This window comes from Pinus tabuliformis, chromosome Q (assembly GCF_031772625.1).
Source record: "Pinus tabuliformis cultivar Carrire ecotype Pingquan chromosome Q, CPIR1, whole genome shotgun sequence".
NCBI lineage: Eukaryota > Viridiplantae > Streptophyta > Pinopsida > Pinales > Pinaceae > Pinus > Pinus tabuliformis.
The window spans coordinates 1,113,656,957-1,113,674,271 of NC_142296.1; the positions used below are offsets into that span (position 1 = coordinate 1,113,656,957).

At 36.2% G+C, this 17,315-nt stretch overlaps 1 pseudogene; it reads left to right on the plus strand.

Moving 5' to 3' along the window:
• Nucleotides 1–2,383: 2,383 nt before the first annotated feature.
• Nucleotides 2,384–5,518, plus strand: LOC149223405 (lysine-specific demethylase JMJ26 pseudogene; annotated as a pseudogene).
• Nucleotides 5,519–17,315: the final 11,797 nt, after the last annotated feature.

Here is a 17,315-nt window from a genome sequence, read left to right on the forward strand (position 1 = left end):
TAAAGAAAAACGGAAAATCTCCAAAGTGACATAGGGTAGGGGCAACCTCTGTCACACAGACTGTAAAGAAAAATGGAAAATCTCCAGAGTCACAATGCAAGGTGACGGAGGGTAGAGGCGGCCTCTGTCACACAGATTGTAAAGTAAAACAGAAAATCTCCAGTCACAATGCAAGGTGATGGAGGGTAGAGGCGTATTTAATGATCAGATGCAGTAGGCCGACGTCCGAATAGAACGACACGGGTGTAGGACATGCACAAAGTAACGTGGCAGGCATTACGAGATTAATATAACCATGTAAAGAGCGAGATGTCTCGACTAAGAAGGAATGGTTAATCGAAATGATTTGGCGGTAGAGTTACATGAATTGCAACCATTCCACAGAGTGTGTATTCCTAATATGCCCAAGATGCAACGTTTGGCTTGTAACTGATGATTATATTTACTATAATCTATGCTTTATAATGTAATCATGTAATTATAGTATCCAGAGCTGATCCTAAAATTCACAAAGTCAAATGAGCCATCCAAATTTTGTTCTAAAATTCACAAAGAATTTTGGTTAAATTTTTTTTTTGGATTTGGAAATTCAGCAACCCGAACTTTGGATATCTTATATTTACCCTGAACATAATGTCTTGAAATTTGCGAAGCGCGCAATAAGACCCCCAACTTTATTGTCCAATCAAAAATTACATAATAAATTTTATATTAGTTTGTAATATGAAAACTTTGGTTAAAGTTGTGATGTATAGCAATATTTTTTGGTCAAACAAGAGATTAATAGGCAGTCAACGCACGATCGATTGCTAAGAGTCCCAGGCAGGGACTAATAAAATCCTTTCTGAAAATGAAGAAGAATTTAAAAATAAAAATTTGAATTCATCAACATATATATGAAATAGATTTTTTCACCAAAATTAAGTGATACAATTTCAAGCACCCAAATTGAATTGAAATTTAGGTAATATATATTTTTAAAATCATAAATGGATTCAATGCCCAAAAAAAATATTTGGAACAAGTGTATTCTACAAATTAAAATTTTATATTTAAAAATATCTACTTGAATTTGGTTAAAATTACATAGAGAAAAGTTATTTCCTCTATAAACTAGACTAAACCTATATAAACACACATGACCTTCTCATTAAAATTAAGAGAACTAATAAAATAAGGTTTAAGAACACCACCATAACACATTTCTCTTAACTTGGATTTACATTTTGATGGGATGATGATGATGATGATGATGATGATGATTAACCATGTCCATATGTATGAATAGTTAGGGTTTAGATTAAAATGCATTTGGTTAAATTTTGAAACAACCATTATTATTATTAATTTATTTTATTAACCATGTTTATATGAGTAATTAGGGTTTACATCTAAAAGATTGTTTAATATGGAGATTTGTTTGATATTAAATATATTTAATATAAAAAATATTTAATCAATAGATAAATTAAATTGTTTGATGAAGTATATTATCTTTAACATTGAAGGTTTCATTGTAATTTATTTCTACTTTTTAGATCCTATTTTTTTTAAATGTTTCTAAATAATCTTAAATTTATTTTTTGCTTATTCAATCAAACATAATTTTTTAAATGTTTTTAAATAATCTTAAATATTTTTTTCCTATGTAATCAAACATGAATATCTTATTCATGTGATCTTTTTCATTTTCTACTTACATATAAGTAATTATTTGATTCTCTAATTTGCCGAGGAGAAGGGTAAGATCTTTCTTAGGGTGTGCAGGGTTCATAGTTGACTAATGAGTTATAAGAATAAAATGTTATATGTCCAACCGGATACAACTTATAAGCTATTGGTATATGAATTTACCACCTTGTAAAATAGAAACTAAGGTAAAAAAAAAAATCATTATTATTAAACACTTAAAATAAACTGAATTTATTTATAATTCAAAATATTTAATAACAAAACTATACATACATTTTCATATATCAAAAAAATATAATTTATTTGATTTTTCATATTGAAAAAACAAAATTTATCCACATATTACATTACTAAATATTTTTATTTATAAAAATTTATCCTTACAACATTACTATTTTTAGTTTTTTAATAGTTAACTTAAAATACTTAAAATAAAGGTTTTCTCATGATTAACTTACCCTACTTAAAATAAAAAAGCATTATCGTTTAAAAGTGAAACAGTGGTCTCATTTCCGGGTTAAAGTGAAATGTTACAATGGCACCCTTTCACTTTCTGGGTATTTATAATAAGCTTTGATATAACATTTTTGAAGTTAAAATATTTTGACTTTGAGTTTTAACATGACGATATGTAAGAGCAAGTACAGAGACTAGAACAAAACTAGCCTTTTGATTTAGGCGGCCTTGTAAAATGGGTGAAGAAAATTCTGCAGATTCGTCAGAAGATTCTGCACTAACACTAAATTTACACGATGTACGGTTCGAGTTTAACCCGCGTGTGGTTCCTCCTGATTTTTCTGAATTGCTGGGTCCTAGTACTGGAGTTATCGTCCAGACCAAGGTCAGGAAGCGAAGCAGAAACACCAAGCCCGTGGGACTTGAAAACAATGAGAGGCCACTAGGTGCAAGGTTGGAGATTAACCCTAGTAGGGAGCCTGAAGAAAGTGAGAAGCATGACAGCAGATTGCCGATTGGGGTGGGTCTTGTTATTGGAAAACCCATCACGATTAAGAAGCGGGGCAGGAAGCCCAATACCGTTGCACATGAGAATAATGAGGGGCCATTGAATTTAAGCCACGCAAGATTTGAGATTTCTCCTGGTGCGGAACCTGAAATTTCGACATTTTTGGAGTCCCAAGAAAGTGAGAAGCATGAGTTGGTTCTTGATACTGGAACACCCATCACGATTAAGAAGCGGGGGAGTAAGCCCAACACCGTTGCACATGAGAATGATGAGGGGCCATTGAATTTAAGCCACGCAAGCTTGGAGATTTCTCCTGGTGCGGAACCTGAAGTTTCGACATTTATGGACCCCCAAATGGGGATGGGACCTAATACCGAAGGCCAGGCTCGGAAGCAGGGCAGAAAGCCCCGGACCGTATCACAGGAGGGCTATTATAGGTTACCGAATCTACGCGATGCAAGGTTGGAAATTACCCCGCGTGTGGAAGCTGGAATGCAGATGGAGGTCGGTCTTGATAAGGGAGTCCAGGCCAGGAAACGGGGCTGGCCCCGGACCCTGTCACATGAGGTGGACGAGGTTCTTCCAAAGGAGAAAAAACGGAAATATAAAAACAAAGAGGAGCAGGACAAGCCTGGGGTGCAAAGTTCACAGTTTTTAACCTTGGGAGATTTTATGATGCCAGCTAACGACGAACAGCAGGAACATGTTCTTGTTGAGGAGATTAGAAAGGAGAAAACTGATAGTGAGGATCCAGAAATTGAAATACCAGAGGAACATCAGGTTGAGGACAGTGAAATGCAAGCACCAGCAGATAGAAATGATTGTACGAATTGCCATCAGTGTAAAAGCAACGACAGAGGCACTGTGGTCAACTGTTCAACATGCAAAAAGTTGCGGTACTGTCTTGCATGCATTGCAAAATGGTACCCTTTGTTAACAGAAGAAAATTTTGCAGAGAGATGTCCTGTTTGTAGGGGAACTTGTAATTGCGGACGCTGTTTAAGGAAAAATCCCAAGGTCAAAGTGAAGGAATTAAGGGTAGATGATAGGGTCCGTTTTTGCAAGAACGTGATTTGCAGTGGCCTCTCTGTCGTCACCAAGATTCATGATGAGCAAATGCTGGAAATGGAGGTGGAGGCCAAAATTCAGAAAAAACCTGCAGAAGACCTGAAGATTCGAGTGTCTAATGCGAAGTTAGATGAGCGTCAATTTTGTGACAACTGCCACACATCTATCGTAAGTTTCCACAGAAGCTGTGATGATTGTGAGTACGATCTTTGTCTTTCTTGCTGTCGTGAGCTTAGGGAAGGAAAACCGCCTGGAGGTGATTCAACGTCAGAGAGGATAGTTGATGAGAATTCTAAAATGACAAGTCAGCTTGATTCTGTACTACCATTGTCTAATTTTAAAGTTAATACCGATCGTTCAATCCCATGTCCTCGTTGTGCAAAGAAATTGTTAGAATTAAAGTGCACCAAATTTGGGCAAAATTGGGTTGCAAACATAGAGAAAATAGCAGAGAGAGTTTCTAGGGATTGTGAGATTCCAATGGCATCAAGAGATTCACAGCCATGTTCTCTGTGCTTCAAGCCTAATTTTGAGCATTGTGATAAGCTAAGAAAAGCTGCTAACAGGCAGGATGGCAGCGACAACTATTTGTATTGTCCAACTGTTCAAGATGTGGAGAGTGAGACACTTGAACATTTTCAGAAACACTGGAGAAGAGGTGAGCCTGTGATTGTCAGAAATGTTTTGGATAATACTGGATTGAGTTGGGATCCTATGGTCATGTGGCGGGCTTTCAAGATTACCACAACCACGAATTCAAAGGATACCAGTAAAGCCCCACCAAAGGAGTTAAATGTGGAAGTCCTTGATTGCATGGATTGGAAGTGGACTGTGATCAAGATTTGTGATTTTTTTAAATATTATGTGACGGGAATATACCACCGTGATGGTTGGCCCCAGTTGTATAAGTTGAAGGATTGGCCTCCAGAAAATTCATTCGAAGAGCGTCTACCAAGACATTCTGCTGAATTTATCAGGGCCTTACCTTTCAAGGAGTACACCCATCCTAAATCCGGAATTCTAAATCTTGCCACAAAGCTTCCAAAGCATTCCTTGAAACCTGATTTGGGTCCCAAAACTTACATAGCCTATGGCAACAGGGAAGAGCTTATCAGAGGCGATTCAGTCACTAAGCTACACTTGGATGTGGCCGATGCTGTCAATATTATAACGCATACAGCCGAAGTCAAATTCAAAGCTTCCAAACAAAAAGCGATAGATAAATTGAGAGAAAAATACAGAAGAATTGATGGGCTGCCAGAGAGTTCAGGGAGGATTGAAAACAAAGACTCTGAATTTGGAGGTGCTCTTTGGGATATTTTTCGGAGAGAGGATATACCCAAGTTACAAGATTATTTGGTGAAACACAAGGGAGAATTCAGGCACATTGAAAATAAGCATCTTACACACGTTACTCATCCAATTCATGATCAGACTATTTACCTGAACGAGTATCATAAGGGGAAGCTGAAAGAAGAATATGGAGTAGAGGCATGGACATTTGAACAAAATCTTTACGAGGCAGTCTTCATTCCAGCTGGGTGTCCTCATCAAGTTCGGAACCTCAAGTCATGTATTAAAGTTGCCATGGATTTTGTTTCGCCTGAGAATTTAGAGCAATGTATTCAGTTGACTGAAGAGTTCCGCTTGCTGCCCAAGAATCACCTGGCGAAAGAAGACAAGTTAGAGGTGAAGAAAATGATTCTCCATGCAATCAATTCCGCCTCACAGGAGCTCCACAGTTTGACCTCAGCAGCCGAGGACAGAAAGAAGGGAAAGGGTCTAGCATTGTAGAAAACGTGAACACAATCTTGTTGCTGTTATGTTTCTCATCCTATGTGGGTGATTTTTTCATGGTTTTCCTAACTATTTTTCCACGAAGGGGATGATAAGTCTATTGTATCTTGTGATTTATTTTATTTTCAAATAATATTTGCCAAATAGAGGTGTGAGGGCACAAAGTCAAAGTAATAAAAAATGGGTGGGCATGAGACAACTATAACAAACTGATTAAAACTTCCATTTCAAAGTTCTCGAACAAAAAATAAAAATAGAGTAAAAAAATAAATAAATCATAAAGCAAAGAGTATTGAAATGTAAAAAAGAGCTGAGCTGCAGCACCTCCACGAGGAGGACAAGAGTGCAACATATATTGAAATGATCACTATGTTTGATGACGCTCTCCAGCCTTCAATCCTCGCTGACCTCCACGAGGAGGACAAGAGTGCAACATATATTGAAATGATCACTATGTTTGATGACGCTCTCCAGCCTTCAATCCTCGCTGAGTAGTGCCAAGACAGCTTTGGTGTCTATCAAAATAATCATTTTGTTGGGGGATCTGCTCGCTTGCTCGCTCAAAGCTCTTGGCCACGGTTATGGTACACTTAACCAACTTACAATTATTTTTTTTGGCACAACATATCATTGTTTTGAAAGTATGTTTGTTTGAACAAAAGGTAGGGATTTGAAAGGTTGACAAAATATAGTTATTACTTTGATACTCCGAACTTAATTCAGCAATATTATTAAAAGTTACTTTAGTTATGTAGCATTGAACGGGATAACAACATTGATTAAATCTCTAAAAGCTTACAGTGAGTAACAATGATGTTCCAGAACCCACCAAAAGTTATGCAAATTTAGTTATAATAAAATTGTTTTATTTTTCATGATGTTTTATTTTGAGTTATTTTGTGTGACAATGATGTTCAGCTCACCAAAGGAGTTTTTAGTTATTTAGAATTGTTTTATCTTCTTATTATTTAAACATTTATTTATTAGCTATTTCTGTTAAATATTTATTTCACTGTTTTTTATAAATGATATATTTTTAATGGTTCTTGGGTTATTATGAGAGAAATAGAGAAATATTCGTTTTCTTGTTATAATATTTTCGTATATTTATAACTTAAGATATTATTTCAATTGGATGTGACTTTGTCTGCTAGCATTATATGTGCATTACTTTGGCTTAAATTTTATTATTTATTTAACAATGTAAACTATATTTCAAATTATTTTAAAATATATTAATAATCCAAATATTATATTGAATATAAGACTCATAAAAAAATATATTTTATGAAATAGTTGTAATTTTTTTTTAGTTTTATAAAGTTTTGTTTCTATGTATATTTCAAATTTAAATTTTTAGGCTTATGGTATTTAAAGATTTAGTTGTACTTTAAATTTACATTATGAATATTTCGTTCTGTATTTAATAATATGTGTTTAAATTTTCTGTAAATGGTATTTTCTAGTTTCTAGGTTTTACTATGAACATTATTTTTATTTGACCTACTAATCCTCATGTTTATCTTTGTTTGAACCCTTTTAGTTTTTACACATTTCCTTACTAATTTTTCTTACACATTATTTATTTTATTGTATTTTTTATTTTAATTTTTTTGTAAATGGATCTTCCCTTATTAGGAAAGGAAATATTAGACTTCTTGTTATAATGCTTTCCTATATTTGCAACTTAAAGTATTATTTCAATTGAATGTGACTTCCAAGTATAGACTTTGTCTCACAACATTGTATATGCATTAACTTGTCTTGAATTTTGTTATTTTTTTTCTTTAACATTGTAAACTAGTTAATGTATTCTAGATTATCATAACTCATATTAAATATAAAAATTATAAGAATTTTTGTTTTATGAAATAGATGTTGTAATTTTGTTTACAGAATTCAAAGATCTAGTGGTACATTTAATTTACATTATGAATATTTCTTTTTGTATTTAATAGTTTGTTTAAATATTTTGTAGTTGGCACTTTTTCTCTTGGGAGAATTTGAGTAATAACACAATCTTCCTATATCCCCACCCTATTTCCACTTCCATGGTGTCCCTATTCCACTTTGGTCAGGTGAACTATTACATTGTTTTGGATCATTATGCCCCATAAACAGACTTGGGTCCAACATAACATGGTGTATTACTGATAGCAAGGAGCAACAAAGAGCGGAAAGCTCTTCTTCATGATTTAGGGAATGCATGCTTTAGCATGTCCAGGAGGAGATAACATAAGTGGACCGAGACTTAGCTACAAGTATCATTGTTTGACTGATTCATAAGTGTTGGATGAAGAGGTAGATTGAGCCCTGGACACTGGCCACATTAAGGGTTGCTACAACCAATACTTGTACATAGTCAACATATGTTGGCATTTCAAATTGTTGTTCGAAGGAGTGTTGGTTGATAGGAATGATGCCAAAGAGGAACTTTTATTGATGTTGGAAAATATGTAGCTAAATATGTGTTATGTGGATTGCAAGATTGGGAAATATAGACTCATTTAAGCCACTTACGTGACCCAAACTACTCCCCATGTAGATACAAGAAGCCCATTCTAGTGGAGGGCTCTAAATCTTATAAGTATTGATGATAATTTCCATTTTGTTCTCAATTTTAATTTATATTCTGTATTTTTCTATTTTCAATTCAAGAATGGCCCTAAAGGCCTAGCACATAGAGGTCAGTGGCATTGAGAAACACATAGGCAAAGTATATGATAGCTAGTTAGGTAGGTTGTGAGGCACTATGGCTTTGCAAGATTTTATTTGGTTTATTTGGTCAGAGTTTGGGACCATCTACGATATATTGTAATAATCATAGTTCTATTAAACTCTCTTAGAATCTAGTATTTCATGGTTGGTCAAAGCACATTGAGTTCAAAATCCACTTCATCAAAGACTAGGTTCATAGGGGAGTTGTGAAGCTTGATTATATATTCGTTGATGCATAGGTAGGAAACCTTCTCGCCAAGCCATTTCCAAGGGGAAAGCATGTTCTTTAGAGACGGGATGGAGTGGTGAGAAACACCTTCGTCGTTAAGATGAAGTGTTGAAAATAGTACCAAGGAGGTGTTTCCTAAACATTTCTCCTTTTGGTCTAGGGAGACACATTAATCCTCTTTTGTTTAAATGATATTATGAGTTTATTAATATCAAGGGGGCTAAAGTAATTTTTATGTGGAGTTGTACTAAGTATTGTAAGTTATTAAAGTCACATGTGTTTTAAAAGTCAATTTATGTGAAAAGTACTAAAGTACACTTTATATTATTAAAGTAACTTTATATTCTAAAAGTGACTTTATGAGGAAAAAGTGACCATGGTACTAAAACATTAAAAGTATTAGGGACACTCATTAATATAAAGGGGGTCACATTAAAAAGGAGATCAAGGGGAAATGATCTCCACCTTTGATCTAATGAGATGAGATTTAATCTCATCCATTAGATGAGAATTAATCTCATCCATTAGATCTGTTGTAAATCGAAAAGGAAGAAATATTTTCTCTTGCTGATAATTACTTATGATTTCTTTGAGTTATTATTATTTTTCTTATGTTCTTATTGTATCTTAGTTCATCAAGCCATATCCAAAACAAGATCAAGGACACCAAATGTAGGCACACAGCCAGGGCAATGTTGGGTTGTGTTATATTCTTTCCACCTACCTATGGTTTTCGGTCCATGGTATTGGACGCGATGACAAAGCATCTGAATGCGTTTAATACTGTGGTAAGTCAGTTATCATCTGTTGATATTATAATTTCAGATAAAGATAAGTGCATCAGTTTGTTGTGTTCTCTACCAGATTCATGGGATAGTTTGGTTATTGCAATAGGCAGGAATGCAACTGCCTTGCATTTTGATGAAATAGTCTCATCCTTGTTGACAGAGGAGATGAGATGGAAAAATATGGAGAGGCAGAATGGTGATGCCTTGTCTGTACGAGGGTGGTCCCAGAATAGAAACAAAAATAAGTCATCAAGTGGGAGATCTAAATCTCCAGGAAAACTTGTAAAGGTGGTGTGCTGGAAATGTGGAAAGGAAGGGAACTTCAAAAGGGACTGTAAATCTAAAGCTCCTGATAAAGGAAAGGGATCTGATGATGCTCCTTCTGTAGAGGCGAAAACCACCTCAGATGAAGGTGGGGATGTGTACTTGGCTTCTTTAAGTACACATGTAGATCATGAAGCATGGTTGATTGACTCAGGTGCATCCTTTCACTTCACTCCCCATAGAGAGTGGTTCTATGAGTATGATAAATATGATGGTGGTGATGTCTTCTTAGGGGATGATAGGAAGGCTAGAATCATTGGTCGCGGAAAAGTAAAGTTGAATTTGCAAGGTGGAAGGGTTAGAACACTTCCAGGTGTTCTGCATATTCCTGCATTAGATAGAAATCTGATTTTTGTAAGCAAGCTGGATGATGCAAGTGTAAAAACAGTGTTCGGGAAGGATACCTGCAAAATGGTTTGAGGAGCACTGGTATTGATGTAAGGAGTTCGGACTAGAACTCTGTACAAGCTGCAAGGTAGCACTGTTGTTGACGGGTGCAACAATTCTGTAGTTCCTGAATGTGGAGCAGAAAATCTAGTGGTCTCTGGAGAGAAGACCATGCTGTGGCATCAAAGGATTGGACATATTGGAGAGAAGGGCCTTCGAATACTTCATGGTAAAGGTATGGTAGAAGGTATGAGTAATAGCTCTCTGGATTTTGATTTATGTGAAAATTGTGTATATGGGAAGCAGAATCGGGTGAGTTTCCCCTCTGGTGGTAAGAGGGCGAAACATATATTAGAGCTTGTGCACAGTGATGTGTTTGGACCTATGAAGGTTCCATCACTGGGTAAGTCTGTGTACCATGTATAATTTATAGATGACTTATCAAGGAATACATGGATATATTTCCTTAAGAAGAAATTTGAAGTCTTTGATAGGTTTAAAGAATTTAAGGCTCTGGTGGAAAACCATACAGAGAAGAAGATAAAGGTGGTGAGGACAGATAACAGTGGAGAGTTCTGCACTAACGAATTTGAAGAATTCTGTAAAAAGTGTGGTATAGCACGACAAAAGACTACTCCATATACACCTCAGCAAAATGGAGTTACAGATAGAATGAACAAGACGTTGATGGAAAGGACAAGAAGCATGCTCAGTGGTGGCGGGTTAGGACAGGAATTTTGGGCAGAGGTGATGGAGACAGCATGTTGCCTGGTCAATAGATCACCTTCATCAGTGTTGGAGGATAAGACTCCACAAGAGGTATGGACTGGTAAGAAACCCTCTCTTTCACATCTAAGGGTATTTGGATGTGATGCATATGTACATGTTCCAAAGGAGAAACGAACCAAGTTGGATAGTAAATATGAAAAGTGCATCTTTATTGGGTATAAGGATGGTTTAAAGGGTTATAGGCTTTGGAACCCAGTAACAAGGAAAGTTGTGTACAATCGAGATGTGGTGTTCAGAGAGGTGAAAGATATTATTAAACATGAAGTCCAACCGAAGGAACCTGAGAAGATAGAGTTTAAGCTAAAGGAGGAAGAATCAAACTCTACAACAGAGGAGGAATCAGAAGATGAAGAGCCACAAACTTTAGGTGTAAGAATACCAATTCAAGAAAGAAGGCAGCCAGAAAGGTATAGTCCATCTACTTTCTATTCAAAGTTTTCTTTATCTATTACTGATGATGATCCCAGAATTGTGAAGGAAGTAGTAGATTAAGAGGATGGAAAACTCTGGAAAGAGGCCATGGTTGATGAAATGGCATCTTTGCACAAAAATAAGGCTTGGGATCTGGTGGAGTTGCCGGCTGGAAGGAAACCCATTAGCAACAAATGGGTGTTCAAGAAGAAGACAAATGTAGAAGGAAAGGTGGAGAAATACAAAGCTCAGTTGGTAGCAAAAGGTTATTCCCAGGTGCCGGGAATTGATTTTGGTGATATTTTTTCTCCTGTTGCCAAGGTAACTTCTATTAGGTTACTTTTATCTGTTGCTGTTGCTTTTGATTTTGTTGACACCTAATCATCAGGATTGGGTGAATGTAATTAATGTAAATAAATAATAAGAAATATGAACAGTCATCGGGAGATGAAGTGAACAGTCTCTCCCTCATGTATATAATAAAGACCAACCTGAAGGAATACTATATGAATTAATTTGTTTTGAGGAGTTACTGCCTAGTCTGACATGGTATCAGAGCCAGCTCCATTTTTGGCATAGTCTTGTAACTCCCTTCTGCTAGTTTCTTGTAGTTTGTCCACTGCCCCCTGTGGAGTCTGTCTACTGCACTCTCTGTCCCCTCTACAGTCGCTGCCACTATCTAAATGCTGCATTATCTGCGTGGCTTCTGCCATAATCATCGTCTACCATCTTCTGCACACAATCATCATTGCTTCTAGAATTGAATATTGTTGAACACTATTCCTGGAGGTCGATACGTATTCTACGTTGAATAATATTGTGGTGAAACCTACGGGAGAATAAGAGAGAGGGATAGCTTCGTTGTATTTGCAAATCCATTGCAATGGCCTCAACTTCGAAAGAAACAACAATATGCTGCCAGTCAGGCACATCCTCCATGGATTTAGTAGCTAAGGCCTAAGAATTTTTGAAACCTTAGCTACGCTACAGCAACAACTAGGTAAGCAACCTTCTGGTTGGAGAAGATTACAATCCTGTCTATTATATGGCCTTAGCCTATTTTGGACTCTCTATTTATCTTTAAAGGCATGCTATCATCATTTGTTTTGAAGGTTCTCTTTGCTAAATAAGAGTGTTCCTTGTTTTCTTAAGGGTTTCACTTACGTGGGTGGAGGGCTTAGTACCCACTAAGACCTCTGAGCTTCCTGATAAAACGCTCTATTTAAATTCCACTGTTTTTGCACTTAAAAGTGTAAGGGGTTATAGCCTCATTGCCTTCGAGCTCAGAGTCCAGCAGTAGCCAAGTCTGCTTTAGGGATTCTGGTCACCGGTTTGGAATTCGTATCTGGACTTACGGGAACAAATTCAATGCTCTCCATGTTTATCGTAATTTTCAGAAATAAAGATTATTGTGTATGAGAAGCGCATATAGTGTAGGTACTCAAATGTTTGCAGAGTTTAACATTCACAGATGGACAACATCAGTGTTGAAATTTCGAATGGTTCTTGACTTTAAGAAATGTCTGCTACTCGCTTACAATTCAAACAACATAGAAATTGAAATGAGGAATGCTATGTTTACTTCTCTTACTCTTGCATCTGAAGGAATGAGGAACGAGGTAGTGATATGGTTGAATGTTTTTAAGAAAAAAAAAATTGTATGTGCGTTTCAGATTCACTCACTGATTTCTTGAACGCTAACCATATATATTGAAGTTTGTTGTACATTGAATGTTGCCCATATGTTGAACGCTGCCCATATATATTGAAGTTTGTTGCATTTACACTGCCTTAATACATAGTCTTGGTGTATTACAGTCTTGGTGTTGTACATTTTCTCTCCAATTGAATTTGTTTTCCAGTCATATCAGAATTATATATTTTTCCCATTAAGGGTAAAATTTTGCAACATAAGTTTTTGTTACAGTATGCATTCAATCATATCCATCGTCGGAATAGTTCTCACTGGCAAAGAGAACTATCCTGAGTGGTCCCAGATGATAAAACACACCCTCATTTTCAATGATTTGTGGAAAGGAGTGTGCATTGGAGACAGAGACAAACAGCTAGAACAACCTACATCAAACAAAAATCTTGCCATTTGGGAAAACAAGAACAACAAAGCCTATGCATTAATTGCAACATCTGTAAGTGAAGAGGTGAGCCACCATATTACGCCATTTTCAACTCCTTTGAAAGCCTTACAAAAGCTGAAATAACTCTATGACTCACATTCTGCACTTGAAGTTGTTCAACTCATGATTAAACTCTTTACTCTTGAATTGCAAAATAATGATCCTCTTGCTCTTGCATTTGAAGTAAAGTCTATAATTCATTATATCCAAGCCACTAAAATTGATTTGGATATTCCTCTTATCGCTTTTCTCAAGGCACTTTATCCTACTTACTCCAATTATCTTGAGTCATTGCAAGCAAATGGAAATCTTAAAGACATTACCTTTGACTCTCTTGTGAAACAATTTGTTGAAAGAGAGAAAGCTTTTGTTACAGTATGCATTCAATCATATCCATTGTGGGAATAGTTCTCACTAGCAAAGAGAACTATCCTGAGTGATCCCAGATGATAAAACACACCCTCATTTTCAATGATTTGTGGAAAGGAGTGTGCATTGGAGACGGAGACAAACAACTAGAACAGCCTACATCAAACAAAAATCTTGCCATTTGGGAAAACAAGAACAACAAAGCCTATGCATTAATTGCAACATTTGTAAGTGAAGAGGTGAGCCACCATATTACGCCATTTTCAACTCCTTTGAAAGCCTTAAAAAAGCTGAAATAACTCTATGACTCACATTCTGCACTTGAAGTTGTTCAACTCATGATTAAACTCTTTACCCTTGAATTGCAAAATAATGATCCTCTTGCTCTTGCATTTGAAGTAAACTCTATAATTCATTATATCCAAGCCACTAAAATTGATTTGGATATTCCTCTTATCGCTTTTCTCAAGGCACTTTATCTTACTTACTCCAATTATCTTGAGTCATTGCAAGCAAATGGAAATATTAAAGACATTACCTTTGACTCTCTTGTGAAACAATTTGCTGAAAGAGAGAAAGCTTTTGGAAATAAGATAGCCCCTGAATCTTCTAAAGAGGCTTTGTGCCTTGCTCATAGAGAAAAGCGTCGTAAAGAAAAGCATCCTGCTCAAGATTCTTCCAGAGGAAGAGGTGGTCGAAGAGGAAGAGGAAGATATTTCAGAGGCAGGGGGGCAGACACTCCCAAGGAGAAAAGGCATATTTGCACTGCATACGCTGCAAAAGAAATGGGTCACATGAAGCCTCTACATGCAAGTTACCATGGGACAAAATTGAGCAGCAAAGAAACCAATAGAAAGGTAAAACAGATGATAGAGACAAAGGTAAAGCACCTGAATCCGTTCACTATGTTATGGCACAATGTAATATTGGAGTAAATGAAGATTTATTTAATGCTTCACTTCTTGGAAAAATGATTGGTTGCTTGATTCAGGAGCAACCTGCCACATGACTCATAGAAAATATTTTTTTGAAGAATTTACTGACAATGTTGATGGAGCAGTATACTTTGTAGACCAATCAAAAATCAATCCATCGGGGCTTGGCACAATCCGGCTTAAACTGCCTAGTCTTCCAGACTTTCTTCTGCCTCATTTTCTATATCTCCCATAGCTCAAGAGAAACTTGTTGTCCTTGGTCCACATCCGCCAACAAGGTCACTCCATTCATATGTTTGATGGCAAGCTTGAGGTGAGAAAAGCATCTGACCACTCACTTGTCATGAGGGGAATAGAAGAAGAAAGGCTTCTCAAGCTGCAAGGTACCTCGGCTCGTGCACAACATTTCTCATACAATTCTCATTATGAAGAAGGTATACTTCCATCAAGTTTATTATGGCATGCTAGATTTGGACAATTAAACTATGACAACCTCTGCTTGTTGAAGAAAAATTGTGTTGCTGGTTTGCCTACAATTCCTAGGAAACTTAAGCAATGTGATCCCTGCATTCTAGGAAAGCATAGCAAACAGTCTTTTCATGATTCACATTCAAGAGCACATAGAAAACTTGAACTCATTCATTCAGATTTATGTGGTCCAATGCCTGTTCCTTCTCCAAATGGAAATAAATATATGATGACATTTATTGATGACTACACTAGAATGTGTTGGGTTTATTTATTGAAGAACAAATCTGATGCTTTTCAAAAATTCAAGAACTTTAATAAATGGATTGAAAATGATGCACAATCTCATAGTGGGTCTATTCACACTGATAATGGAAAAGAATACACATCAAATGAATTTGAAAACTATCTTCGCCAACATGGGATCAAACATCAAACCACTGTACCTTATAATCCCCAACAGAATTGTGTAGCTGAAAGAATGAATAGGACAATCTTAAATATGGTATGATCCATGTTGTTCTTCAAAAATGTAAAGATAATGTTTTGGGCTAATGTTGTTCTATGTGCTGCATATATAAAGAATAGATGTACATCTAATGCTATTAGAAACAAGACTCCATATGAAATGTGGTATGGGCATGTTCCTTCGGTAAAGCATCTCAAGGTCTTTCATTCCACCTGTTATGCCTTGATACCAAAGGTACATAAAAACAAACTTGGTGCAAGAAGTCGTAAGTGTATCTTCCTGGGATATTTAAACACCTCCAAAACATACCGTCTCTATGATGAAGTCAATAAAAAGTTTGTTGTATCTAGAGATGTAATTTTCTTCCATCATCTAAAACTGACAATGTTGTTGAGCAACAACTTGATCGCATGGATATATTCGCAAATGCAAAATCATTTCAAGAATTTGATAATCAGATTCCACATCTTGAAGGGGGGATTCCTATACTAGATCAACATGTGGAATCTTCTTTTGAAGAACACTCTCCCCCGCATGAAACTCCAACAATTGATGATGCTTTAAGTGATGTGATTGATAGAATTGGGAGACTCAATCTTGATTCAGTCCCAACTCAATCAACGGAGCATCCTGGACCATCTGAGAAAGGTCCCCCAAAGTGGCTGACAAAGACACTTGAAAGTGTTCATCCTGATGAGATTGGAAAGACGGGAACTAGAAATTCAAATCGGCAAAATGGAGGTGATGTAGATGACTCTAATTCACCTGTTGATATGGATGTTTCTTATGATTGTGAATTGAATTTGTCTACAGATTTTGAACCAAATTCCTTCAAAGAAGCTGCTTCTCATGATGAATGAAAATAAGCGATGCAAAAGGAGTATGATGCCCTCATAAAGAACAAAACTTGGAAGCTAGTTGATCCTCCATTAGGAACCAAACCAATTGGCTGCAAGTGGGTCTACAAGAACAAGTATAAAGCTGATGGCTCACTTGACAAGCACAAAGCTAGGCTTGTGGAAAAAGGTTTTTCACAAAAAGAAGGGGTTTATTATGAGTAGACTTTTGCCCCCATAGCAAAATGGGCTACCATCCAAACAATCTTTGCCCTAGTAGCTCAAAACAGTTGGAAAGTCCATCAAATGGATGTAAAAACTACTTTCTTGAATGGAGATCTAAAAGAGAATTTTTTTATGTCCCAGTCTGAAGGATTTGTTGTGAAAGGAGATGAACATAAAGTATGCAAACTTGTGAAGTCCTTGTATGGCCTCAAACAAGCACCGCGAGCCTGGTATGAAAAACTAACTGAGCATCTTCTAAAACTCAATTTCAAACATTATGATCTTGATGATGCAACTTTATTTGTCAAGAAAGGTGGCAAAAAAGTTCTATATCTTGTGGTATATGTAGATGATCTTTTGATGACAAGGAACAATGAAAGCTACATTGCATCCATAAAGAAGGAATTGGGGAAAAGTTTTGAAATGACTGATTTGGGCTATGTTCATTACTATCTTGGTATTGAAGTAACCCAACATCCGAAGTCTATATTTCTTTCTCAAAAGAAGTACATTGGAGATCTATTGAATAGGTTTGGCATGATAGAATACAATCCTCTTATACTCCAATGGAACAAAACTTAAATCTCACATCTATTGAAGGAAAAGAATTTGAGGATGCAACAAAGTATAGACAGCTTGTAGGAAGTCTCAAACCTAACTACTAGCAGACCAGACATTTCTTTTGTTGTTGGAATCCTCTCCATGTTTATG